We start from the raw sequence: 25,445 nt of genomic DNA on the forward strand, positions 1-25,445 counted from the left end.
ATGGCCTGAGGGCTAGCTGAGCTGTTTACGTCCCAGCCACAAAGGAAATTAGTACCCAGAGACATCTCCTGGTCTAGGGTGGAACAAGGATCACGTTCTACTTGTTCTTTCTCTTTCTGGAGTCTTGAGGTTGGGAAACAAGAGGGACAAAGCTGCTCTTCACTGACGTCTGGGAGGAGAAACAAGGAGAAGCAAGGCAGGGTCCAGACCACGGGAGGCATCAGGAAAGTTATTCCTACCAACAGGTTACTTTTTGTGCTTTGTGGCAGCCCGCAGCAGGAGCACAGTCCTGGGAGTCCAGACACGTGGGTGCCATGGGCTTGTCTAACCTTGTGAAGTACATTGTTACTTCCTTTCTGGCCCTCAGTTTTTAAACTGTGACTGGAGAAAAGGTTCAATAGAACTATTGGTTGCAAGTGATAGAAACACAGTTAAAATTAGTTGAAAACAGGCATTTATTGGCTCATGTGATTGGCAAGTCCAGGGGAGTTCTGGTTATGGGCAAGTCTGGGTCTGGGGGGTCACATGATTTCTTCTGGGGACTCTCTATTTTCTGGCTTTAGTTTCCTCTGTGATGCCTTCTATCATAGGCAGACTCCCACTTTGAGATTTCAAGGTGACTGGCAGCTGTAAGGCTAGCTGTTCACCAGCATAGCAACCCACAAGAGAGCCTTGGTGAGAAGTTCCTGTGGGGATCCTGGCGCTGGTGCTGAGTGGTCTTGCTTGGCCTTGTGCCCATCTTGGTCCTTCTCTTATTGGCAGGCTGGGGTCACATGAGCTTCCCTAATGTTGAAAGCAGAGTTAATGCCACAGAAACCACAAGTAATAAGAATGGGATGGGTGTGATTCCACAAAGGAACATGAACATATGGATAACAGAAAAAAGGGGATTGAATGTTAGGCAGGCAAAACCATCTATCCACACCCTCCTCAATACGCAAGGGAAGGTCTGACTGTTTTTAAATGAAGCCAGGGATCTGGGTTACTGACAGTGGGCTCCTTTAAACTGTGTTAGGGTCACAGTATTCTTTGAGAATCTGATGAAGACCACAAACTCCTCCCTAGGAAGACACACAAGTCAGACTTTTGGGTGTCATGGCTCCTGAGGCTGTACACAGCCTCTCCTGCTCCCTTCCAGGACCCCCAGCCAACCATGCTGACCTCCTCACTATTCCTTGCACTCACCATGCTTCCTCCCTCCCTTGAACTTGTGGGATGGCCTTGAACTTGCAGCTCCTACTGACCTCATTAATGCCTCCTGTATGCATGTTCCCATTGCACAGTGAACCTTTTCTTGATCCCTGTTTTTACTATAGCTTTATATTTTTTTTAGATTACTGATTTTTTCCCTTTTTTTTTGGGTGCATATAATTATACATAATGGTAGGATTCATGGTTACATAATCAGACAGGCACATGATATAACCATATAATTTGGTCAGTATCTTTCTTCAAGCTTTACATTTTTTATATACACAATAATTTGTTTTATATTTTATAAATAACTAGAAAAGAGGAGTTCAAAGACTTCAAACACAAAGCAATAATAAGGACATGAATCTGTTAATTACCTTAATTTGATCAGTTTATACATAAGTTGAAACAATCACATTATATCTATTATTTCATGTATAATATTATATGTTTATACAAATTTTTAAGGAGATGGAAATATTCACTACATTTGATCATTATACATTATTTACATGTATCAGCTTATCAAACTATACCCCATAAATAAAAATAATTAATTTAAAAAATAATTTTGTATGATTATTTTTGACAAATATCTGTCTTTCTTACCTAAATGGAGACTCCATAAGAGGAAAGAAGAGTTGGTTTTGTTTCCTTTTGTAGCCATAGAGTGTCTGGTACATATTTGGTGCCCAGTTGTAGGTTGGCAAATGTATATCTTCAAACATTTTTCCTGAGTTTTTAGTGGCCTCTATATCTCTGGAGTCATTCTCTGAACTTGATGTGAAGGATCTCAGAATAAAAAAAGTGAAAAAATCAGAGCATTAGACAGCTGACTCAAAGCAGGGCCATGCAAATCAGAATCTCTCAGGCCAGCTTTCTTGACATGATGCTCTTGACTTATACCGGTATCTCCTAAGTGGAGTCCCATGATTGATTAGTTGTGGGTAAAAATCCACGGTCAAACAAATTTGGGAAACGCTGTCTGATTGAATATATCCTCCTTTTAGAGAGTGAAAGCATGCATTAATAATAGTAGAATGTATTTTAATGATCATTAGTATAACTACAATTTATTGAGGGATTACTATGTGGTGGATCCTATGTTTGTCAACTTTCTGCACTATAATAAATACAGATAAAGAGAAAAGATTTATTTTGGCACATGGTTTCCAGAGGTCCCAACCCATAATCAGTGGCCCCTTTGCTTTCAGCCTGTGAGGCAGCACATCACTGCAGGAGCACTTAGTGGAGCAAAACTGCCATCTCACAACCATAAAGGAAAAGAGGGACAGGGGAAGGAACTGGAGTCTCACAGTTCCCTTCAAGGGCATAATTGAAGTAATCTGAAGACCTTCCACCAAGCACCACCTCTAAAAGGTGCCATTGCTTCCCAATAGCACCAAGCTTTTAACATATGGGTCTTTGGGATCATTGTAAACTATAGCGGTACCTTACGAGGTCCTTCACGTATGTTTTCACATGTTGTCTCATAATAGCCTCATGCAGCAGATGCCATCACCTCCCTATATGAAGAGAAGTGAAACCTTGGAGGGATTTAGAATCCTAAACTACCTTTTAGGAAAAAGTAGATTTTTGGACTCAAACCTGGGAAATCTAATTTGTGTCCAAGCTTTTTAATTATTGAAGATGTGATACATCCTACAGTAGGATCATCTGACCTTCATCTAGCTAAACTTTGTTGATCACAGAAACTTTTGTCCTCTCAAAACACTCAGAAGTATCCCAAGGATTACCCTACTTGGGACACACCAGTGAAGTGTCACCTCATGTTGACAAGGACTAAACTGGAAGAATGTAGACCTAGCACTACCTCAATTCTACAGATATTTGCCGAGCACCCCCTGTACTAGGCGTGGTGCAAGGAGTGCCAGGAACGTGGGCACAAAGTTCCATATCTCACTGCACAGGAGCACATGGTGCTCCCGCCTGTCCCAAGCCCAGACCAGAGACTTGCCCTCGGGCTGCCCCACCTGCAGTGCTTCCATTGCTGGTTCCCACTCAGATCACCGGGCTGTATCTTCCCTCCGTGGAGTGCTGCTTTGTGTCACGTTCAGGAATTAGTTCATAGCAAAATGCCCATTCACTCTGTAAATGTTTATCTAGGACTTTCTGTGGCCCCTAGCCCTGTGCTATGAATTGGGAATATAGAGGCAAACATGGAAATACTTTCTCATGGGAGAGATGGATCAATGCTTGAGAAAACCACAATAAACCAAAGTACAGGACAGACTGAGAGGCACCCTCATTAGAACACAAACGAACCTGCTGTGGGAGGTTTGAGATACAAATGGTTCCTTTCTTTGTTTCATTAAGAATTAATTTTGGTTTGGGATTTAAACTTGTGCTTAAATGATGTTGGAACATCTGGACTAGCCATTTACCAGCCTCCAATGTATTTGACTGTCAGGGCAGGGAGCAGCCTGGTGCTCCTAAGCATCCTATGGAATTATGGAGGTATGTGGTAGGAATGAGGTGACTCCTCAAAGTGCTCCCCTGGGCTGTGCTGGTTATAGTTAGGCAGTGCCTGCATGTATGGAGTGCCATGGCTCTGTACCCCACACACCATCCGCTTAGCCCACAGGATGCCTTCCTAATGTCCTGGGATCCCTCCTATGAACCTCAGGGACAAGCATATACCCCACTTTCCAAATGTTCTTTTGTCCCCCCTGTCAAATGGAAGTAGTGATTCCTCCTCCCAAGGTAATTAGAAGGATTAAATGAGATGAAATGCATGAGAACAGTTTTACAAATGCCACATATTGTCATAGACCCACCAGGGACTTGGAAGAGTCCTACTGGAGGAGAAGAAGAGGATTACAGCCCCTTGGCACCACTTTGGTCTGGTGTGCAACGTCAGGTGAGGCTGGAATTCTTACATGGTTCCTGGAAGCTTATGGACCTTCACCTCTGGCTCTTTGCTGGTGTGTTAAATGAGATGCACAGTATGAAGACTTTGGTGTGGCATCTGTCACTAAGTGATAGTGGTGGGGCTTCTGCTATTCTTGTTCTGTCCCTCTACCCGTAAACTCCTTCTCTTTTTCCTATTTCTTCCAATGGCTTCTTCCCTTGCTCCTTCCCTTCCTCTCCAGGCCCCTTTCTCTCCCTCCCTCTTTGCCTCTTGCCCTCCTCCCTCCTTAAATTCTTACTTCCTTATTCATTTGATAAACACAGGAATAATACAAAGGTGAACAGAAAGCAGCTCTGGGTTGAAGTGGTATGCAGCCTTGAATATATGTAATTTTAAGCAAAAAATTATTATTTTAATGGAACTTGGTCTTAAATATACGTGGCATAAAATTTGCCATATTAACTATTTTAAAAGCGTTGCATTCAGTGACAGTTGGGGCACTTACATCATTGTGTAGCCATCCCCACCATCCATCTTCAGAACCTTCTTTCCTTGTAAAACTGAAACTCTGTCTCCATTAAGTGCTAACTTCCCACCTTCCCCTCCCCCAGCCCCTAGTGCCCACCACTCTCCTTGCTGTCTCTATGAATTTGACTGGGGACTTCATACAAGTGGAATCATTCAGCGCTGTCCTATTGTGCTGAGCTTATTGATTCACTTTGCTTAATGTCCTCAAGGTTCATCCACATTGCACTATGCACTCGTATTTCCTTCCCTTTTAGGGCTGAGTAATATTCCATTGCACAGCTAGACCACATTTTATGTATCTATTCATCCATTGGTGGATACTTCGGTTGCTTCCACCACTTAGCTATTGTGAAAATTGTTGCCATGAATATAGTGTAATGCCACATACCTGTCACTGTACTGGGACTGCAGTGGGGGGTGAACTTGGTCCCTATGTTCTGTAGGTGTAATTAAAAAACAAACAGGCCAATAAATGCATAAACACAAGAACGTGATACATCCTGTGAAGGGAAAAAGCAGCACTCTGAGATGAGATAGTGGAGGTTGGGTGGCCAGAGTGAGGCAAAGATCTCAGGAAGAGGCCTGAAGGGGGGTGTGTGGAGAAGTGGGGTGAAGCCAGGAGGGTTCGGGCTGAAGGAACAGCATTTATGAAGTCACCAATGTGCAGCAGAGCTGGAAAGTTGCAGGAGTGGAACCAAATTTAGTCCTTAATTGCCACTGCACTGTGCCCTCCCCATGGAGCATCCTGCCAACCTCCAAGACCAGACCACTGAGTACTTCTCCCCCTTCCCTTTCTCTACCCTGGCTCTTGTTCTAATTGATTGCAACTTTGTCTTTGCTCACTTGTTTATCCCACTGGCCAGTGAGCTGTCTGAGAGCAGGAACTACTTGATTTTATTTTCAGGCTGTCCTTGCATATGCTGGTGGGTGTCAGTGACTCTCAAACTGATTCTCCTCAGAATGAGGTCAGCTCTTTCAATTGTAGTACCTAAGACTGTTGAAGCAGGGAGCCTCCCATCCTCAGGGGCCTGCAGAGTTGGGCACAGAACAAGCATTAAAGACCTTGGGCTCAGCAGGAAATCCCTTCCTCTGTGGGGAGGGGGGCATAAGGTATAACTGCAGACCTTAGTGTGCAGAGCTGCCTTATTGGCTGACTGAAGTGCTTCTGCTCCGTGGCCTACCAAGCAGGGAATGTGGAAAGCATCTCCTGCTCAAAGCTAGGCCAGATGTGGCCAGGCCTCCCAGTGCATTTGCCTTGGCCCCCCAGATGTGCAGTGTCACTGCGCCAGCCCAGCTGACTAGGCCAAGTTCCAGTGCACAGCACTCAGGGGTTTGTGGCTGTGAGCCATGCACCGCCACCTCTCCTGTTTGCCTTGGTAGATTCCCAGCTTCCTCTCACATGATTTCTGTTTCTGTTTACTTCTCCCTCTGGCTTCCCTTCCTGCAGCGTCCCCATGCCAGTTTGAGTGTGTATTCTACTGTATTAGACTCAGCCTCTGCATGGGCCCCTTCCTGGGTCTTCCTTCTGGGGTGTTTCCTGTTTTTGGTGAACCCTTCTGGCCCAGGCTCCTCACCTCCACCTCCAGACCTGTGAATGGAGGTCTGTACACTTCGTCATTTTATTTTGGGACAGTTTTTGCTAGGTTGCCCAGGCTGGTCTCGAAATTAGAATCCTCCTGCCTCAGCCTCCCAACCAGCTAGGATTATAGGCACCTACTATTGCACCCAGCACATTTTATCATTTTAAATCATGACCTTGTATCTGTAATTACTCCATCCAGTGACAGGAGAGGACAAGCTCCAGAGGGGCCAGAAACCAGTTAAACTTGAAGTCATGGGACAAACATTCCAGAACGGACAACCCAGGGTTGACAGGAAACAGATGAGAGAGGCGGGGATGTGGGGAGGTAGATGTGAACTGGGAACCCAGACCTGGGGATTTGAGGGGAGGGGAGGTATTTGCTAGAGGTTGAATTGTGTGTGCCCCACCTCTGAAATATTTCTAAGTCCTAATCGCCAGGACCTGTGACTGTGACCTTACTTGGAAATAACACTTTACGGAAGTAATCAAGTTAAAATGAGAGCATTAGGGTGGGCTGTAATCCAGTAGGACCTGGTGTCCTTATACGGGGTGTGTGGAATTAGAGCACAGAGGCAGACGTGGACATAAGGGAGAACTCAGTGGGAAGGTGAGGACAGAGATAGAGTGATGTAGCAGATGCCAGGGAGTGTTAAAATTGCTGGCAAATCCGCCAGGAGCAAGAGAGAGGTTTAGAGTCCCCTCACAACCCTCAGAAGGAAGTGAGCTTGCCCACACCTTGATTTTACTTTAGGCCTTTAGAACGAAGGCCATGCATTTCTGGTTTTTTGTTTGTTTGTTTGCACTAGGGCTTGAACCCAGGGGAGATTAACCACTCAGCTACATCCCCAGTCATTTGAAAAAAATTTTTTTTTTTTTTAAATTTGAGACAGGATTTCTCTAAGTTGCTTAGAGCTTTGCTAACTTGCTGAGGCTGGCCTTGAACCTGTACTGGCCTTGATCATCCTGTGTATTCACCTGAGTTGCTGGGATTATTGGTGTGCATCACCACACCTGGTACATTTCTGTTGTTTAAGCCACCCAATCTGTGATACTTCATTAGATTAGCCTGGGAAATTACTACTGTAGTTGAACACCACCAGAGCCTCTCCCTTGACCATGGATCAAGGTACTTTACCAATTGAGTTTCTTCACATCATATTTAATTTCCTCTATTTTGAGGAACCCAGGCAAAGATTTTAATAACCATAATAAGATTCTTTGATAAGACTTAATAAGAATTTTAATAAGATTCCAATAAGAAGCTTTTTGATAATCCTTCCAACTGATGTAGAGGTGGGCAATGGATAATAACACCAAGAATCTCACATATATTATTATAGGGTTTCCATTTCACAAAAAAAGGTTTCTTCTTTATTACTCCACTTGACCCTCAGGGTGGCCCTGTGAGGTTCATGCTGTGAGTGTTCCCATTTTGGAGAGGATTGCAGTGGAGGAAGTGAGATGTAAACACCTCTCTTAGTCTCATATTAGCTCGGTGGGTTTGAGGGCAGCTGAGCCCTTGCCTGAGGGCCCAAGGATTGACACATTTCATTGATCCTTTTTTCTGGAGTGAGGAAGAGGGGACATCAGCCTGCCAGGACCTGGCCAGGGTTCTGTGGAGGTCACTGGGGTGGGGAGGTCTCAAGGGTCCTTGTGTTCTCACTAGAGCCTCTTCCATAATATCCTGTTGTGGGACTTTGGGGTCATCTATAGCAGGATATGGGAGGTAGAAGCTGACCACCCAGGGGTGAGATTGGCACTCATCAGTCCTGTGAGCTGTCCCCCAGCAGAGAGACAGAACAGACCTAAGTGTCATGGCCTTGTCCTCCCAGCAGGCTGGGGTTTGATGAGAGTGGCTGCCCAGGCCACTTCCCAGAACTCCTTCCTACTGGAGTATGAAGGTGCTCATTCCCTGTCAGCAAGCAAGGGCTTGGAGGGAGGAATGGTCCTAGGTGCAGAGTCCAAGGTCCAGAGTTCTAGCCTCTGCAGTGTGTGACCCTGGGCAAGTCTCTTCCCCTCCCTAAGCCTCAGTGCCTACACTTGTAAAATGGTCCCATAGGAAGACAGAGGTGTGGAGAAAAGGATATGCTGGGAGCATTTTGTAATGGTTGATCCCAGTGTTACTTATGACAGTAATAATAGGAGTTAATACCTGTGAGTCTTCAGAGGAAAATGCCATAAAGCTGTCTCCCCCTGAGGAGCCATAAAGAGTTCTTTGGGACTTCCTGAAAAGAAGCCCAACTCTGTCCACCTCTGGTTTGTTGTGTCAGGGTGTGACTCACATTCTTTTGCAGTTTTTTTTTTTTTTTTTTGCCTTTTTCAGAAAACTTCTGGTTTCTATCATCAGCGTCTTTTTCCACTCAACCCTTCCCCGTCCTCTCCTGCCCCCTCCCACCACTGCCACTCTGAGTTGTTATGTGAGTGCTTTCCATATAATAAAATCTGGAAACTCCATTTGAGCCAAAGGGAAAGATGATATTACTAACGGTTATCGAGTTCCTTGCATTGGCCTGGTGCAAACTTCCCACATGACTCTCTGTAGATTTGAGGGGTGTGAGAATGAGGATGTTCATTCTGCAGATGTCCACTGACACCTCCTATTTCCCAGTACTGGTAGCAAACAAAATCTCTTGTCTCTTCTTTCAGGCTTCCTATGGGACTGTCACCGTGTTGGGCATTTTCTGTATATTAAATCCTCCCTGGTCCCTTAACAAAGGTCAAACACTAGGCTCTGCGTAGTTATGTCTCCCAGTTTGGAGAAACTCTAGCCCATTGCCTTTGTTTTGCAGTAAGGAAACTGAGCTCAGGAAAGGGGCTGATAACTTGTCTAAAGGGTGGTACGGAACCCAGATGTCCTGACTTCCTGAGCTTTCTCTCGTTGGTTTTCCCCTTCAGAAAGCACTGGCGTCCTGTAGGGATTGTCCAGTGAGTACCAGAGGGAGCTTCTATTTAGCACCCCAAGTCTCTGTTAAACTTAGCCAGTGTGGTATCAGTTAATTCAAAGCCATTGTCAACTTCAAAAAACTAAATGACCTAAAGTGTGACTTCTTTGAGTTTCAGAGTCCAGTGTTAGAACTGATAAGTTTGGTATCTAGAGGGAATTATTTGCTCACATATCATGTACCTGAGCAGGGATCCATATTTATAGTTAATAGTGCGGGAACTTCTCACTGTCCTGGAACATGCATATTGTCTACCTTGTGAGAATTGTCCTCAGAGCCTTGAATGCCATCTGCCTCATCCCTACCTCCTGCTATTCTTTGCTTATTGAACTCCTATTCATCTTTCAAGAGTAGTTTCCTGACTCATGTCCTGTCACCTCTACCTTCAACCCTGGGTGTAAATAGGTGTGATATTTTTATAAACTACTTCTCCCACTAGACTGTAAACACCCTGAGGGCAGGAACCATGTCTTAGGTGTAACAATTATAATAGTACAGAGAGTCCCCAGCTTATTTTATTTTATCTTAATTTTTGGGTTCTAGGGATTGAACTCAGGGGTGCTCTACCACTGAGCCACATTTTGTATTTTATTTAGAGACAGGGTCTCACTGGGTTGCTTAGCACCTCGCTTTTGCTGACGCTGGCTTTGAACTTGCGATCCTCCCACCTCAGCGTCCCAAGCATGAGGCATGCGCTGCCACGTGCGATGAGAGTCCCCAATTTATGATGATTCAACTTAAAATTTTCTGATTTCATGATGGTGTGAAAGCCTACAACAATTCTGTTTTTCACTTTCAGTACAACATTCAGTGAATTACATGTGATATTCAACTCTTTATTATAAAACAGACTTTTTATTAGATGATTTTACCCAACTAAAGGCTAGGTAAGTGCTCTGAGCATGTTTAAGGTAGGCTGGGCCAAGGTATGATGTTTGCCAGGTCAGGTGTTGTAAATGCATTTGCAACTTATGATATTTTGATTTATGATAGGCTTATCAGGACATGACTGCATGGTAAGTTGGGGAGCATCTGTACTGACAAAGTGCTACCTTGCAGTGATTCTTTGTGTTAAACTTTTCTGTATATTATCCCATTTCATCCTCCATGACAGTATAAGATAGGTGCCATTCCTATCCTCGTTTCTTAGATGAATATGTAGATTCATTGAGAGGCTCAGAAAATTGTCCAGAGTTATACAATAGGCAGCGGTCTGGATAGAAATCAGGGCTGCCATATGTAGTTGTGCTGGATGTGCACTGCACAAGGGTGGAGGAGGCAATTGAGACTGAGATGTTCTCATCATGGGGCAGAACTGTGAATGTTGGGAAGAAGGTGCACTTTTTTCTAACTCATGCATGGGCACCATGTGATTTAGCTCTTAACAAATTGCAACATTTCAGAATATAAATGTATATGTTCATATTGCTGGTCTGGCAGAGTAGAGGCCCAAAAGAAGAAAGGGAGATTATAAGCAAGCAGGCTTTCCCTTTGTCTTCTTTCCATCTTTATTCATATTGACAGGACCAGGTTGTCACTTCACAGGTTACTTGGTTTAAGAAGCTCATCTTGGAGTTGGCCTGCCTTGTGTCATGTACTGAGAAACAAAGAGACAGCTAAAAATCCAGAAAGACGTCTCCATTTGGAGCTCCAACTGTTTCATACTGTCTTTTATTCTAAGCAATTCATTCTGCCACCTTTGGATCTTTGAAACTTGTTAAAGGAATGTTCAAAAGCATGGGTGGCCTGAAACAAAGGTTTCATTTTGCATACTGCTGTAAGGACAGTGTATTCTGCTCATGCGCAGTGGGCTTGCTGCTGACTTGAGCTGGGCACAGAGATACAGGGTTCTCCAGAGGGCTTCAGCTCAGGTCCTGAGCATGGTGGGGTTGCTGCTGCCTAACCAAGTAACCTGCTGGCCTTACTTGAAGCAGCTGATAACAGCCAAGCTGGTGATGGAACTTTGGACATGGGCAACTTTGGACATAGGGTTTTAAGATGAAAAGCTGGTCCAAGCAAGGCACTGGATTGGGCCTGGGGCCAAGTTCTCTCTGATGGTCTTCCAGGGCTGAGAAGTTAAGAGCCTACCTTCTGCCTCTGTGTCATCTGTTGGCACAGATGTGCTGCCACTTGCTAGTTGCACACTGTTTCCCACCCTTAGGATCCCTGGACAGGTCTCTTCAGCTCTCTGGGCTTCCCTTTACTTCCCAGCAGAAGGGGGAGAATGTCACCTCCTGCCTCAGCTTGTCGGGGGGAGTTCTGAAAAAGACACTTTGTGAATTGGCAAGGGCTGTCCACATGCTACAATACCATTATTTGTCATGAGGCAGTTTGCCTAGTCACTCCTTGGAGGCATTTTGCTGCCCAGCTGCATCTGCTGAGTGTACTTGGAGGTGGTGTTGAGGGAGGAGTGGGGTGGGAAGAAAACAGCCAGGCAGCTGAGGACTGGAGGATATTTAGGCTGGGCTCTTGTTTAGAAATGGAGAAAACGGTTTTTGCTTTCAGACTGAAGTGGGAACAGTTGATGGTTTTCAGCAGCTGCTGCAGAGTTTGGGAGCTGGCTGCTCTTCCCTCCTTAAGTTGCACCCTGGATATCTGGAGATGTTGGTTATGGCCAACCCATCCCAAAGACCAGAGCCAGCCCAAAGCCAGGGACTTGGCAAAGGAATGCAGGTCCCAGTTTCTGGCTCTTTCTAGGCTGGTCTCTTTGCCGTCCGCCAGTTGTATCACACTCACACTCTCCCTGCCATGTGCTGGGCACCTGGGTTGCGGGGGTGAAGGAGACAGACAGGATGCCTGCCTTCATGGAGCTCAGGGCCTAGTGGGATGGTTTAGCTGAATGGCTGTTGATAAAACATGTGGGAGCAGAGATGATGGGAAACTTTCACAGGCATGTGCTTCCTATGCCTACCCAAGCCAAACCACCCTCACAACTGTTCACACCTTTGTTCATTCCATAGAAATGTGTTGCATGCCATATCTCAAGAGCTGGAATGCAGAGAAGGCATATAGTGGGGGAACAGCAGAGGATATGTTTTGTGTGGACAGACTGAGGTGGGGAGTGTCTGGTTGCTGTCCTGGAGGCAATAGGAAATTCAGTCCTGGAAGGTAGGAGCAAGGTCAGAGAATGGTCCAGGGATGTGGGTGCCATCAGTGCATGTATGAAGTGGAGGCACAGGCATGGGTAGGGTTGTTTAAGGGGAACATGGGGTGGGAGTAGAGAAAAGAAACTACACCTTGGAAACACCAGTGTCAGAAGTTTACATACAGAAGGGAATTAGCAATGGAGAAGGAGGGAGAGAAAGAAAGAGAGGGAATGAGTAATGGAGGAGAAGGAGGGAGGGGGGGACAAGGAGAGAGAGAGAGAGAGAAGATGGAGGAGGGGGAGGAGGGGGAGGAGGGAGGGAGGCAGAGGGAGGAATTCCAGCAAGATGTATCAGGGCCTCTTGTGTCTTGATTCAAAATGGAATCATGGGTGAGATGAGTTAAGGGGAGGGCAAGAGGGATGCTGAGAAGGACCCAGTGGAGGACCACACAATGGAGAAGCCCCACCCTTTGAAGATGAGTCTTCTCTGATTTTCCTGTTTGGAGATATGCTGCAGCAGGCTAGCTTCTGCTGATGATGGGAAGCAGCCAGGTCTCTCAAGGCTGCTGCTTCACAAAAAGGATCAAGAAGCCCAGAACTAAAGGTCTTCGGGAGACTGAAGAACAGGGGTAGTTGGATGACAGGTAGTGGCAAAGTAAAGGAAACAAGTTATAGCTGCAGAGAAGGATTTTCCAGTTGAGAATTTCTGAGCTTGGGCAGTTCTTGGGGGTTGACAGGGTGGGGCCATGTGAGTGGACATGGAGTAGAAGACACTCAGATTAGTGAGGATGAAGAAATGAAATCGGGATGTTAATTTATGATCAACATAGAATTGAAATGGCTCAGGACAATGGCAATAATGGAAGTTGGAGGAAGTTTGTGCCCCAGAAGCTAAGTCTGCATTTGCTCTTAAGTATTGGCATGGGATTCTATAAGTGATGGGAAGGTAGGTAAGGTGGAGACACACAGAGCTTAAATAAAAGTTGATTCCTCTCACACATCACAGTCCAGCAGGCTCAAGTTGCCAGGGAGATTCTGCTCCACAAGGTCATTCAGGGACCTGTGCTCCTTCCACATTGTTGGTCTGCCGTGTTCTAGGATTTTGAGTTCACTTACCTGTTGGTGGTGCTAGGTCACTATCACCTTCCTACATTCTGCTGGAAAATAATCACCTGGATGCCACATGAGTGGATTAACCCATAAATTACATCAAACCTTTCATAATTCTAATCATTTTACCTCTGGAGATTCTTGCATTGTCTCACACATGAGCTTTTGGGGAAAACCTCATATCTAAACCCTAACACCAACTAAAATTCTCTGCCTATGAGAGGAAAGGATAACAGAATGTTTGGGGCTACCAGATTCCATATGGAACTGGAGTGAAGATTCCCTAACAGTGAGGCACAGTGTGACTATCGTGGACACTAATGATAATAATATAGGTGATCTAAAGTACTGAGTGGCCATGATGTTCACTTGAGATGTCTATGTTATGTAGCAAGAAAGATACATGTCTAATCAGAAGGAGGAGGCTTAGCATTTGCCATATCAGATGTCTCCACAGAACTGTTTTTCAGAATAATTGTGTGTGGGGTGAGGGCAGGCGGGGTGAGTGTATGTAAAATTGTGTAAAATAGTCTGGGTGTCAAGGATTTAGGGTCTAAGCATAGCACCAGCAATAGGTGCTGGGTGACTTTGAGCTATTCACTTTCCTAGTTTACATGGTAGATTACATGTTTAAGAGTACAAGGTTCTAAAAATGATCAACCTGGTTTCCAATCCTGCAGCGCTGTTTAGCAGCTGGGTGACTTGTGAAAACACAGAAATAATTGTACCTGCTGGCAACATTGAAAAAGATGCCACCTCTAGGGTGCTTCAGAAACTGCCTGAGATAATGGGTGCATGTTATTTGGATCAGTGTCACTGGGCCCCAACTTTCTCATATGCAAGGACTTGAGCTGAGGGTGACAGTAGCAAGTGTTTCCACTGGGAGTGTCAGTGTTTCCTATCATGATGTTTCCCACGGGTGGAATCTTGGGGTCTCTGATTCACCCAGCCCTGATTGTGAACAGGCCCTGATTCTACACCTGTCACAGGCTGAAATGTGGAGTTCAGAGGCTTGTAGGGACACCAGGATTCCCACACCCAGAAGGCCTTTTGGGGTCTGCATCCTTTACCCTGTACACTCACCTGACTGCCACCTTCTTGGCTCCTCTGCTCAGATGGTGGCAGCCCTCTAGCTAGGGACCAGCTGCTGAGTGGCCTAAATTTAGCCTGTTGGCTTCGGTGGTGAGCCACAGGAAAAGACCAAGGGGAAAGCAAACAGGCGCTCATTTTCAAAATGCCTATGGATGGAATCTTGAGTGCAGGCAATATGAGGCCAGAAGAGGGGCCCACACCCTCCGCTTGTTTTTTTGAGGAAAGATTGGAAAACAATCATTTCCTTTTCCTTCACCTTCCCAGTAGAACTGCCCTGAGGGAGGCCCCTGCCTGACGCCTCAACTTGGAGCAGCCAGTCAAAAGTGATCTTTCCCCTGGGAGAGGGAGCTGGGCTGTGGGAGCAGGCACCCGTGGCCTGTGTTTGGTTTGGCTGGATCTAATCTGGTTTTGGCTCAGGTTGGGACCTATCATGCAGGCTCCATCCCTCGTGGTCCCAGCCAAGGCTGCTGCCTTAGAAACCCTGGTCAGCTTGAGCCCTGAGGCAGATGATGCTAATAACAACTGCCCATGTTTATTGAAGACTTGCTGTGTACCAGGAATTGTTCCAACAACCTATATCAGTGTGCTTAATCTTCTTAACAACCCAGGAGAAGGGTACGGGTTATCACCCTCTTTTTATGAATGAGGAAAACGAAGCATAGACAAGATAAGTAACTTTCTCAAAATCACAATAAATAGAGCTGGGTTTGAAATTTAACCTGCCTTCAAAACCCATTCTTCAGCCACTGTTAGATACTGCTGCTGTCATAACAGTTTTGGAATCATTTACTCTGCTAATTATTTTTCCACATACTATCTCACTTAATCCTCCACATATCCAACGAGGTAGGTACTCCTATCAATGTTCCCTTTTACAGATGTGCACACAGGCACAATTGTCTTGCCCAGGGTCTGGGCAGGAAGCTGTGGAGTAATGAGTTCAACTGTACCACTGGGTTGTGGAGCTGGAGCTTCTTAGCCTTGCCCACCCTTGGTGTGTCACTTAGAACTGATGCCCCACTGTGTGCATCTCCTCCTGCCACGTCACCTTGTAGGACCTCTTGTAGGTTAAAGTATTGTCCTCACTGTGGTTTTTTTTCTTGTTAGGCCACATCATAGTGGCCCATAAATGCAACAGTGGGAGCCAGGCCTGCTCAGGATTCAAAATTGTAGGCAGCTGGGGAGGGGGGAGGGTGGATGATGGGAAAGGCAGCGGAGCACAACAGACACTAGTATGGCAATATGTAAATCAATGGATGTGTAACTGATGTGAATCTGCAATCTGTGTATGGGGTGAAGGTGGGAGTTCATAACCCACTAGAATCAAAGTGTGGAATATGATATGTCAAGAAATTTGTAATGTTTTGAACAACCCACAATAAAAAATTAAAAAAAAAAAAAAAAAAAAAAAAAAAAAAAAAAAAAATTGTAGGCAGCAAGCTCTGTAGGCACATGGTACTCCCAGGGCTCCAGATACTAGGATCAAAATAGTCCATGTGGGGCTGGAATTGTAGCTCAGTAGTAGAGCATTTGCCTCATACATCCTAGCATCACATATAAATAAGCAAATAAAATAAAGGTCTATCAACAACTAAAAAATATTTTTAAAAAATAGTCCATGTGTTCCTCAATGATGAGAAATCTCCGCAGTTATTTTGGAGGTAGGGGGTTAAGGTGTGTTGTCATATTCCTATTATTGTTATTATTGGAACTGGGGATTGAACCCAGGGGTGATTTGCAACTGAGTTACATTCCCAGTAATTTATTTGTTTATATTTTGAGACAGGGTTTTTCTAAGTTGCCCAGGCTGTCCTTGATCTTCTGATTCTTCTACCTTAGCCCCCCAAGTGGCTGGGATGATAGGCCTATACTACCACACTTGACTCTGTTCTCTATTTTTGCATCATCTTTTGCATATACTGAATTTATGATTTATTTAATCATGGCAAAATGTACATAACATAAAATCTACCATCTTAACCATTGTTAATGTTCAGGGCAATGACAATAAGTTCATTCTTCTTGTTGTGCAACCATCACCATCATCAATCTCTGGAACTTTTTTCATCTTCCCAAATGGAAACTCTTTCCCCATTAAACACTGCCTCCCCTTTCCCTCAACCCTCAGCCCCTGGTGAACCACCATCCCATTTTCTGTCTCTATGAATACTCTAGGAACCTCTTATGGGTAGAATCATGCAGCATTTGTCCCTTCATGTCTGGCCTTTTCCTCTTGGTATTCTCAGGGTTGGTCCATGTCAGGTGTCAGGATTGCCTTTCTTGCTAATAGTCCATTGTATGGAGAGAACACATTGTGTTTATCCTTTCATGCTTTGGTGGACACTTGGGTTATTTCTGTCTATTAGCTATTGTTTAAAATGCTGCTTGATATAATACATTGAGGTTTTGTGAAATAGTTTGCTTGGAAACAGTTTAGCTACTAAAAGTAATTTACAAACCACTGCCCTGCCTACAGTGAAGGGAGGTGGAGACCCAGCTCTCATGAGGGAGGGCACTGTGCATGCTGGGCAGAGCTGAAACTCTAACCTTTAAACTCCACACCCAGCACTCTCCTTCCCTCCCATTACCGGTTCTGATATTTGCCAAAAGAAGGAGGGAGAATATAACTCTGTCTTGGGCAACTGCCCTGCGTTTCCCAGAAACCTCCTAGAGCTGCAGAAAGGAGTCGATTCAGCACTTATTGAGTTTCTGAGGGAGCCAGTCCAGTGCAGAGACAGAACAGGGCTGGTAACTTACCTCTGCCTCTCCCTGGTCATGTGATTGTGGGCAAGTTTCTTCATTTCTCAGAGCTTAGGGTCATAGTGCAGATCAAAGGAGTTGATGTGTGTCCAGTGCTTCCTGCAATGACTGGTGCCCAGTGTCCAGTGTCCAGTGTCCAGGAGCTGCCACTACATGAACCACTGCTGGTGATAAAGACATGAGCAAATAGGTTGTGGCCCAGGGGAAGTCTTCTTAATGCATTGCATCAGGAGGCACATGATGCTGATTTGTCCCCTTACTGATGATAGTGACATTTATCAGTTGATTAATATGGGACCTGCCAGGTTTCTCCACTGCAAAGTTAATTATCAAGTATTTTGTATGCATTAATTAATTAGAATTTAATAGGCATTTTGTGAGAACTCCTTTGAGATCATATAAATATTCTTTTCCTCATCAAACTTTCACCTTCTAGTTTTAGCATTATGTTTTATCAAAAGGTGATCTTATAATCCCATTATTTCTTCTACATTTTTAATGGAAATTCTACTGTGGAATAGAGTTTTCACCTCTTTTTATGAGTTCATCCATTCGTTCATTGATATCAATAGGTACTCATGAATCTCTATTTTATCTAAAAAATCTTGTAACCTGTAGCAATTACTTATTTTGATGGTCAAATTGTTTTCCCTTAAATTTCAAAATGTGTGGTAAGCTTGCAGAATGGTACTTAACTTTGTATAGTTGTAACAAAAGATGATAATACTGAGTACTTTCTATATGCCAAGCACAGTCCTGAGTCTCTATTTACTCTTTTTTAAAAGTTAAAAACAATTTAATTGTAGATGGACACAATATCTTTATTTTATCATTTTTTATATGATGCTGAGGATTGAATGCAGTGCCTTACACATGCTAGGCAAGTGCTTTACCACTGAGCCCAACTCCAGCCTCTCTATTTACTCTTTATAAATATTAATTATTCACACAGATAATAATTATTTATTGTTGTGGAATTCTTCCCAAACATAGTAGTTTAAAACCACAATCACATGTATTACAACATGTGTCATCATATGAATCAAGAACGGTTTAGCTGTGTGGATCTGGCTCAGGGTCTTCATCAGCTTACATTCAAGAGCTTGTTGGGGCTGCAGGCAGCTAAAGGGTTATGTTGGACTAGAGAATGTGCTTTGAAGAGGTCTGACTCATATGGCTCTTGGCAAGAGGCCTTTAGGTCTGCACCAAGTGGGCCTCTCTATAGGCCGTACAACTTGGCAGCTGGCTTCCAGAGTGAGTGAACTTACAGAGAAAGAGGGAGAAACCACAGTGCCTTGTATGACAGCCTGGAAGTCATACCCCATCACCCTCTAGTTTAAGCATTCTGTTCATTATAAACAAGTCACTTGGAGGGAGGGGAAGGATGCTCATGCTCTGTTGAAGAGAGAAGGTCAAAGAATTTATAGGAGTGTTATGGAACCACCATAACATATATTAATTATTATTCACTCTTTAATTTGTACCATAGCCCCATGCAGTAGGCATTACTCTGAGCAATTAAATGACTTGCCTGAGGTCACACAAGTAACCCAGGGTAGAGCTTGGATGGGAATCTAGGCAATCTGGTTCCCAAGCCAGCATTCTGTCTGATCTGATAGGGCCTTGAACACTCTGGCAAGCTGAGCTAAGGAAATGGAGAATTCCTGAAGGTGTTCAAGGGGGAAAGAGATGTGGCTAAATCTAGTTTTGGAAAGCATCCTGTAGCTGGGTAGAGGATGATGGGAGAGGTAAATGACCATTCTGCCTTCTCGGTGGGCCTTTCATGCAGACCAGATCCCCATCCTCCCTCTGTACCCAAGAGGCCTATTTTTTTAAAAAAAAATATTTTTTAGTGTTGATGGACCTTTATTTTATTCATTTATTTATATGTGGTGCTGAGAGTTGAACCCAGTGCCTCACACATGTGAGGCAAGCACTCTACCACTGAGCCACCACCCCAGCTCCAGGAGAGGCCTATTTTTTTTTTTTTTTTACCTGCTGCATTCCATTTCCTCACTTCGCAGAAAGATAATTAGAGAAGAGCAGCGTGGAACATTGTTTACAACCATGGGCGAGATGGTGGTATTGTTTCTATTAAAGCACTGGGGGGATGTTTGTTGTGGAGCACTGTAAAGGAGGGGAGGCAAAATGGGACAAGTATTAGACATGGCCCTTACCCTCAGGAGCACATTATCTATTTGGAAGACAAAAACGTAAACGTGAAATTATTTAAGACCTGTTATGTGTAATGAAGTGTTAAATGGTATGGGCAAGGACTGTGTCTCTGCTGTCTTTATAGCCCAGGGTGTCTCTCTCTGTTGTGCTTATTTTTTACGTGTTAAGAGGATGAAAGACAAATAGATATGATGCTGTCCTATTGTGGCACTGGTGGCAGAGACAAAAAAAGTTGTTGGTGAGGCCAGGTGAGCTGGCCAGGGCGGGCAAATGTTGTGAAGAAATTGGCTCCAGAAGGCAGGACAGTTAGCAGGTGTTAACAGCAGAGAAACTACCATCATGGATCCAAACAGAAAAGCATCAAGAGATGGACTGAGGACAGGATGATAGCTGAAGTCAGGAGGAGGTCAGGCAGGTGTCAGCACCAGGAATCCTGTGGACAGGCAGAGAGTTATAGCCCCAGGAGCAAAGTCCAGAACATGAGCTTCAGCCTGGAGCAGACACCCTTTGACCTTGGTGCCCTTTGACCTTGTTTGGACCAGCCTTGGTGTCAGAAGGACTCCCCCTTGGGCACTGAGAAGAAAAGGGACTAGGATGAGTTGGGGAGAATTTTCTGACTGCTGATGGGTTCTATGAGAGCAGCCCGGAAGAGGGGAGAGAGTTTCATCTGGGTCAGGCTGCTGAGGACTTCACATGCTTAAATTGAAGGTGAATCATGGCATAGATCAGGGTGAGGGATAGCCTGCTGTCGAAGGATTTTTCAGTGCTGAATCCACTAGGAGAAACCCAGACCTTCCCTGCCAACAAGGTCCTAGGCAGATGACAACTGTGGAAGTGTTTCTGCAATTCTGTGCTTTTCCTACTGTGCCAGAGATAGAAGAACAGCTTAACTTTCTCTACAGAAGTGGTTAAGGTTAGTGATTTGGGCCCCAGCTTTGGCATTTCCTGCTGTGAGACCTTAAGCAGGTGAGGGGATAATCTCCATCTGGGACATGGGGGCTAATTAATACCCACCTCCTGGGGTTTTTGGGAGAATCAATTCAATCACACATGTGAACACGATTGTTCATACAGTGAAGTGCAATGTGAACCTCAGGGAATGTGACTGTGAAATAAACTCCACCTACTGGGAACAGAAAGATCTTAATAGTCAGCAGACGCCTCTTTGCACAGGGAGGTGGATATTTCCTATTCACAGGGTAGCCGAAGAAATAATGGACTCCCTTCTCTGGCTCTTGAGAAAAACCTCAAGGAGAGGTCCGGAGGTGAATACAACCTCCAATTTCACTAGAATTCCTACCACTTTTTGTAAAGGACCAGAGTCGTCTGTGAAACTGGAATGCAGAATCCTCCCAGAGTTGAGCAGATGAGGGCCTGAGGTAACTCCTGATTTGGCCATGTGGTTTCACCCCTGATGGCAACCGGCTTTGTTCTTGTTCATTTAAGAATACCTCTCTGAACAGCTCCTTGGAGCCCAGTCTCAGGACTGCCATTGCAGCCCTGGGGATCCACCCAGGCTCAGTCCTTCTTGGTAGTACCTGAAAGAGTTATCAGATTAGACACTTATAGACAATACAATGAAGATTTGATGAAAATACTAATAGCTGTTATTCATACAATAGTAAAATAGCTACTTCAGAGTTTAATTTCCCCCAAGCTGAAATAACTTCTCTGGAGTTACTTCCTGTACAACTTCTGTGTTACATTGTTAGTTGTCCCTCCTGTATGGAGCAATTTGTTTTTTAACTTTGTGGTGCCTACATATGTGTGGGTTATAGGTGTATAAATTGCCTTCAACCCTTTGTCTTGGGATTCATTTTCCTATTCTGGTTCTCTTACTTTATTTACTGGTGTCCGCCTGCATAATTGAGAGAAAGCCAACCATGCAGTGGTCAAGAATGAGAACCCTGGGGATGGACTAGAGTTACCGGCTGTGGGCCTTGGGAAACTTTCATTTCCCTTTTTTAAAATAAAAGCAGTATCTTCTCTCACAGGGTTGTTTTGAGCCTCGTAATTGCTAGTGTGTAAAGTGCTTAGATAGTACCTCTTGCATAGAGAATACTCAATAAATGCCAGTTGTTGTTGTTATTCAAGTAGCACACATGGTATTCATCACCCCCAAGAAAAATACATCCCCTACAAATAGAAATACCTTGAAAGATTCAGATAAATACATGGATCCTGTCTTAGTCTGTTTTCTGTTGCTATAACAAAATACTTGAAGCTGGGTAATATAAAGAAATACTTTTATTTAGGCTCACACTTCTGGAGGGTGGAATGTTAAAGAATATGGTACCATATCTGCTTAACTTCTTTTGGGGGCCTCATGCTACTTCAGCCCATGATGGACAGCAGAAGAGCATGCGGGCACATGGAGAAGACAACACAAGGAGTGACCTTGCTTTATAACAACTTAATCTTGTGGTAACTAATCTAATCCCAAGAGAACAAGAACACATTCGTGTGTGAAAGGCATTATTAATCCATGACCCAAACACCTCCCACTAGGTCCTACCTCCCAGGACTGTCACACTGAGGAATTAAGTTTCCAATACATGAGTTTGGGGAGGAAACCTTAATAGATCCATATTTGGAATGTTAGAGAAAATTAGAGTACTTGGGGTACTGAGCAGAGCCTTCATAAATATTTTTACTTCCTTTGGAATGAAGGATACAGGAAGTGCCCCTTTGAGGTGCCAGGTCCTGCTCTGCTTGACTGCATCCTGTCCGTTGAAATATGTACCAGTCATTTTCCTGCTGCCTTTGCTTTTCCAGAACTAGTCCAAGTTGCTTGGGAAATGTTTTAATAGATCTTCCTCCCCATTCCTGGAATGAAGCTTCCATCCTTTAATGACAAAAATAAATGATAACTCCTCTGGAATACATTATAGGAAGGGAAATGGGTCTCAGAGTTCCCCTTGAGAGATGAGTTCTAGAGCCAGGCTTACTGGGGCTAGAAGTTGGGCTGGAGTAGAATTTCCTGATCTGAGAAAGGAGGTCAGAAATAAGCTTTCTTTTGATTGCTGCCTAAGACTATGGCAAATACAAGGGATGTACCAAGGTATCTTTGTGAATAGTACCTGGCTACGCCACCCAGAAAAGTTCTCTAAATGAGTCTATCTTTCCAAGTTCAGAAGCATTTGTGAGGAAAACTTGCTAAGGAAAATTACTGAATGATCCCAGCATGATCAATGATAGGGAGAGAAGTCACTTTAGACTAAGAAATTAGCAGAAGTGAATTAGGACTTCAAAATATGTATTTGGGGATCTCGAAGGGCTGAAGAAAGAAATAGCATCTATAAGAAAGAATAGGAAATCATGAAATAGGGATCAGACAGAAACAAAATAACACAGGCTATAGAAGAATCAATTAGAAACCAGGAAATGTAGAATATAGTTTTAGATTTGTTACTAGAACCTCAATAGATGGAGTTGACTCAATACTGGACATAACCAAAGAAAAAAAAAGTAGTGAATTAGAAGTCAGGACAGTGGAGTTCCTCAAGGGACCCAACCTAGAGATTAAAAATATGAGGCTGGGCGCAGTGGGACACGGCTGCAATCCCAGTGGCTTGGGAAGCTGAGGCAGGAAGATCACGAGTTCAAAGCCAGCCTCAGCAAAAGTGAGATGCTAAGGAACTCAGTGAGACTCTGTCTCTAAATAAAAAATACAAAAAACGGGGCCAGGATTGTAGCTCAGTAGCCAAGTGCCCCTGAGTTCAATCTCTGGTACCAAAAAAAAAAAAAAAAAAAGAGAAATTAAGTGACATGAAGAATAGATTGGAAGGCTCCAACATAGGCTAGTTAAGAGTTCTAGATGGAAAGAATAAAGGGAATGAATGAGAAGCAATATTTGATAAAATTGAATATAAAATTTAAAGGAAATTTTATAGTAGAAGAAAAATGCACGTTCTAGGATTGAAAAAACACCATAAGTAACTAATAAAAATAAATGTACACACATATATATCGTACTGCAACTTCAGAACCTCAAAAAACACAAACTCTTTTTTGGAGGGGGGTAAACTGGGGATTGAACCCAGAGGCACTTAACCTCTAAGCCACATCTCCAGTACTTTAAAAATTTTTTTGAGACAGAGTCTCACCAAGTTGCTTAGGGCCTCACTGAATTGCTGATGATGACCTTGAATTTATGATCCTCCTGCCTCAGCTTCCCGAGTTGCTGGGATTACAGGTGTGTGCCACCATGCCCTGCTAAAACAACAACAACAACAACAAAAAAAAAAAAAACACAAGCTCTTAAAAGCTCCAGAGAGAGAAGACAATTAATGTAGAAAGGAACAACAGTTAGCCTGTAGACAGACTTATCAACAACAACAGCTGCCAGAAAGCTTTGAAGAAGACTCTTGAAAATGCTGAAGAAGGGGCTGGGGTTGTAGCTCACAGTAGAGCCCAGCATGTGTGAGGCACTGGGTTCAATTCTCAGCACCACATATAAATAAGTACAATAAAGTCCATCGACAACTAAAAATATATTAAAAATAAGAGAGAGAGAAAATGCTGAAGAAGTACAATTTTCAACTTTGAATTGTATGCTCAGCTATGTTGGTCCTCAAGAGTGAAGATGATATGAATGCATTTTCAAATATACAAAAAGAAGACAATTTAATACACACTGGTGTTTGCTGAAAGAAATACTTAAGGATGGACTTTGCTGTGGTTTGTTTGGGTCCCCCAAGGTTCATGACCTGGAAGCTTGATCCTCAGTGTGGCTCTGTTGGGAGGTAGTGAAAGCTTTAAGAAGTGGAGCCTAATAGAAGGTGAATATGTCCTCGAGGGCTCCATCCACCCTTGGAAGGAAAAATGTGTCTCAAAGGACCCTGTTCAATTTCCATGAGAGAAAATTATTATAAAAAGAGCAAGCCTGGCTCCTGAATCTCTCTTGCTTTCTGTCTTGTTATATGATCTCTTCTCCACCACAATGGCGTCTGCCATGTTGTGATGAAGTCAAGGAGACCCTCTCCAGAGGCCAAATAGATGAGGAACACCTGATCTTGGACTTTTAGCCTCCAAAACTTTGAGCTGGATAAATCTCTTATTTTTATAAGTACCCAGTCTCAGGTATTTTGTCATAGGGATAGAAAATAAACTAATACAAAATTCATCCAGGAGAAAAAAGAATAAAAAATGGGATTAAATAAAAACTCTAAGCCTAGAAATTTGTGAAAAAGTTGGTTCCAAATTTATATAACCTTTGACTGTTGAAAAAAAAAAAGCAAAACCAAAACTTTGTGCAAAAACAAAACAAACAAAAACCCCACAACAACTCTAGAAAGGGTGGTTTCTAGCCCCTTTCATCTGATTGTTGCCAAGTAGGAAGGAAGCCTGGCGTTTCCAGATCACTGGTTTTTCACGACAGTCCAGAAAGCCTGAACTTTCATGTGAAATTTCCTGACTTTTGAGAGCTTGCAACAAAAGCACACCAAGCTCTTCAACACTTGGTAGTTTAATTAAAACTTCAGCCAGACTTTCAGTCTGCAGTGGGTGATCCTTCGTGTCCCTTCAGTTTACTGATTTCTATCACATAAGCGGGAAATTCTGTAGAAAGGAGGCGGTACCTTCCAGGGATAGTGGTGGCGAAGAAATGAACACTATATGGTGATGACGGTGAGAACCCCAATGCAAAAGGCAAGGAGGAGAGATCCAGGGACATCTGGGGAAACGTGTGGTGTGATGGGGATGCTTCCCAAGGCGCTGCGTCATGTATCAGGCGATCCCATAATTAGAAACAGTTCTCTCCAAAGCGTGGCTGCAGTGTGCTAATTCACGTGAATTTCTCAATAGCTTGAGTCTCTGGCTCTGAGTTCTCCTAAATGGCAGTGTTGAAGCACTCCAAACCAGCTTCGCTTATTTGAAATCAAACCAGATGAACAAGTGGAGAGGATGTGGGCGGGTATGGTGGAAGGAAGCTGGATCATTGTCCTGTTCTTGCCATCTGCTCCTTCAGAGGTAGATCCTGCCTTCCAGGGGATTAGATTCCATAGTCAGAGTGGGCCACAGTCCCTGAAATTGCCTTAATGACTCAATGTAGATGACTTGGTGTATGCAACTCTACAATTATATGTATATACATATAATGTATAT

At 43.9% G+C, this 25,445-nt stretch overlaps 1 protein-coding gene and 1 long non-coding RNA gene across 6 annotated transcripts in view; one reads left to right on the forward strand and one right to left on the reverse strand.

Moving 5' to 3' along the window:
• The window catches only part of Srgap3 (SLIT-ROBO Rho GTPase activating protein 3), a 248,236-nt gene that overhangs the window by 74,184 nt on the left and 148,607 nt on the right, over positions 1-25,445 (forward strand). The window lies entirely within an intron of this gene.
• LOC124079796 (uncharacterized) lies at positions 432-17,329 on the reverse strand. Its single transcript, XR_006847458.2, has 3 exons — positions 17,163-17,329; positions 1,804-1,986; positions 432-783 (listed from the first exon to the last, which is right to left on the reverse strand). It is a non-coding gene; the product is annotated as an uncharacterized LOC124079796 (long non-coding RNA).

The sequence above is a fragment of the Marmota monax genome, unplaced genomic scaffold (genome assembly GCF_021218885.2).
Source record: "Marmota monax isolate L192 unplaced genomic scaffold, Marmota_monax_Labrador192_F-V1.1 WCK01_AAM20220418_F8-fsc00028, whole genome shotgun sequence".
NCBI lineage: Eukaryota > Metazoa > Chordata > Mammalia > Rodentia > Sciuridae > Marmota > Marmota monax.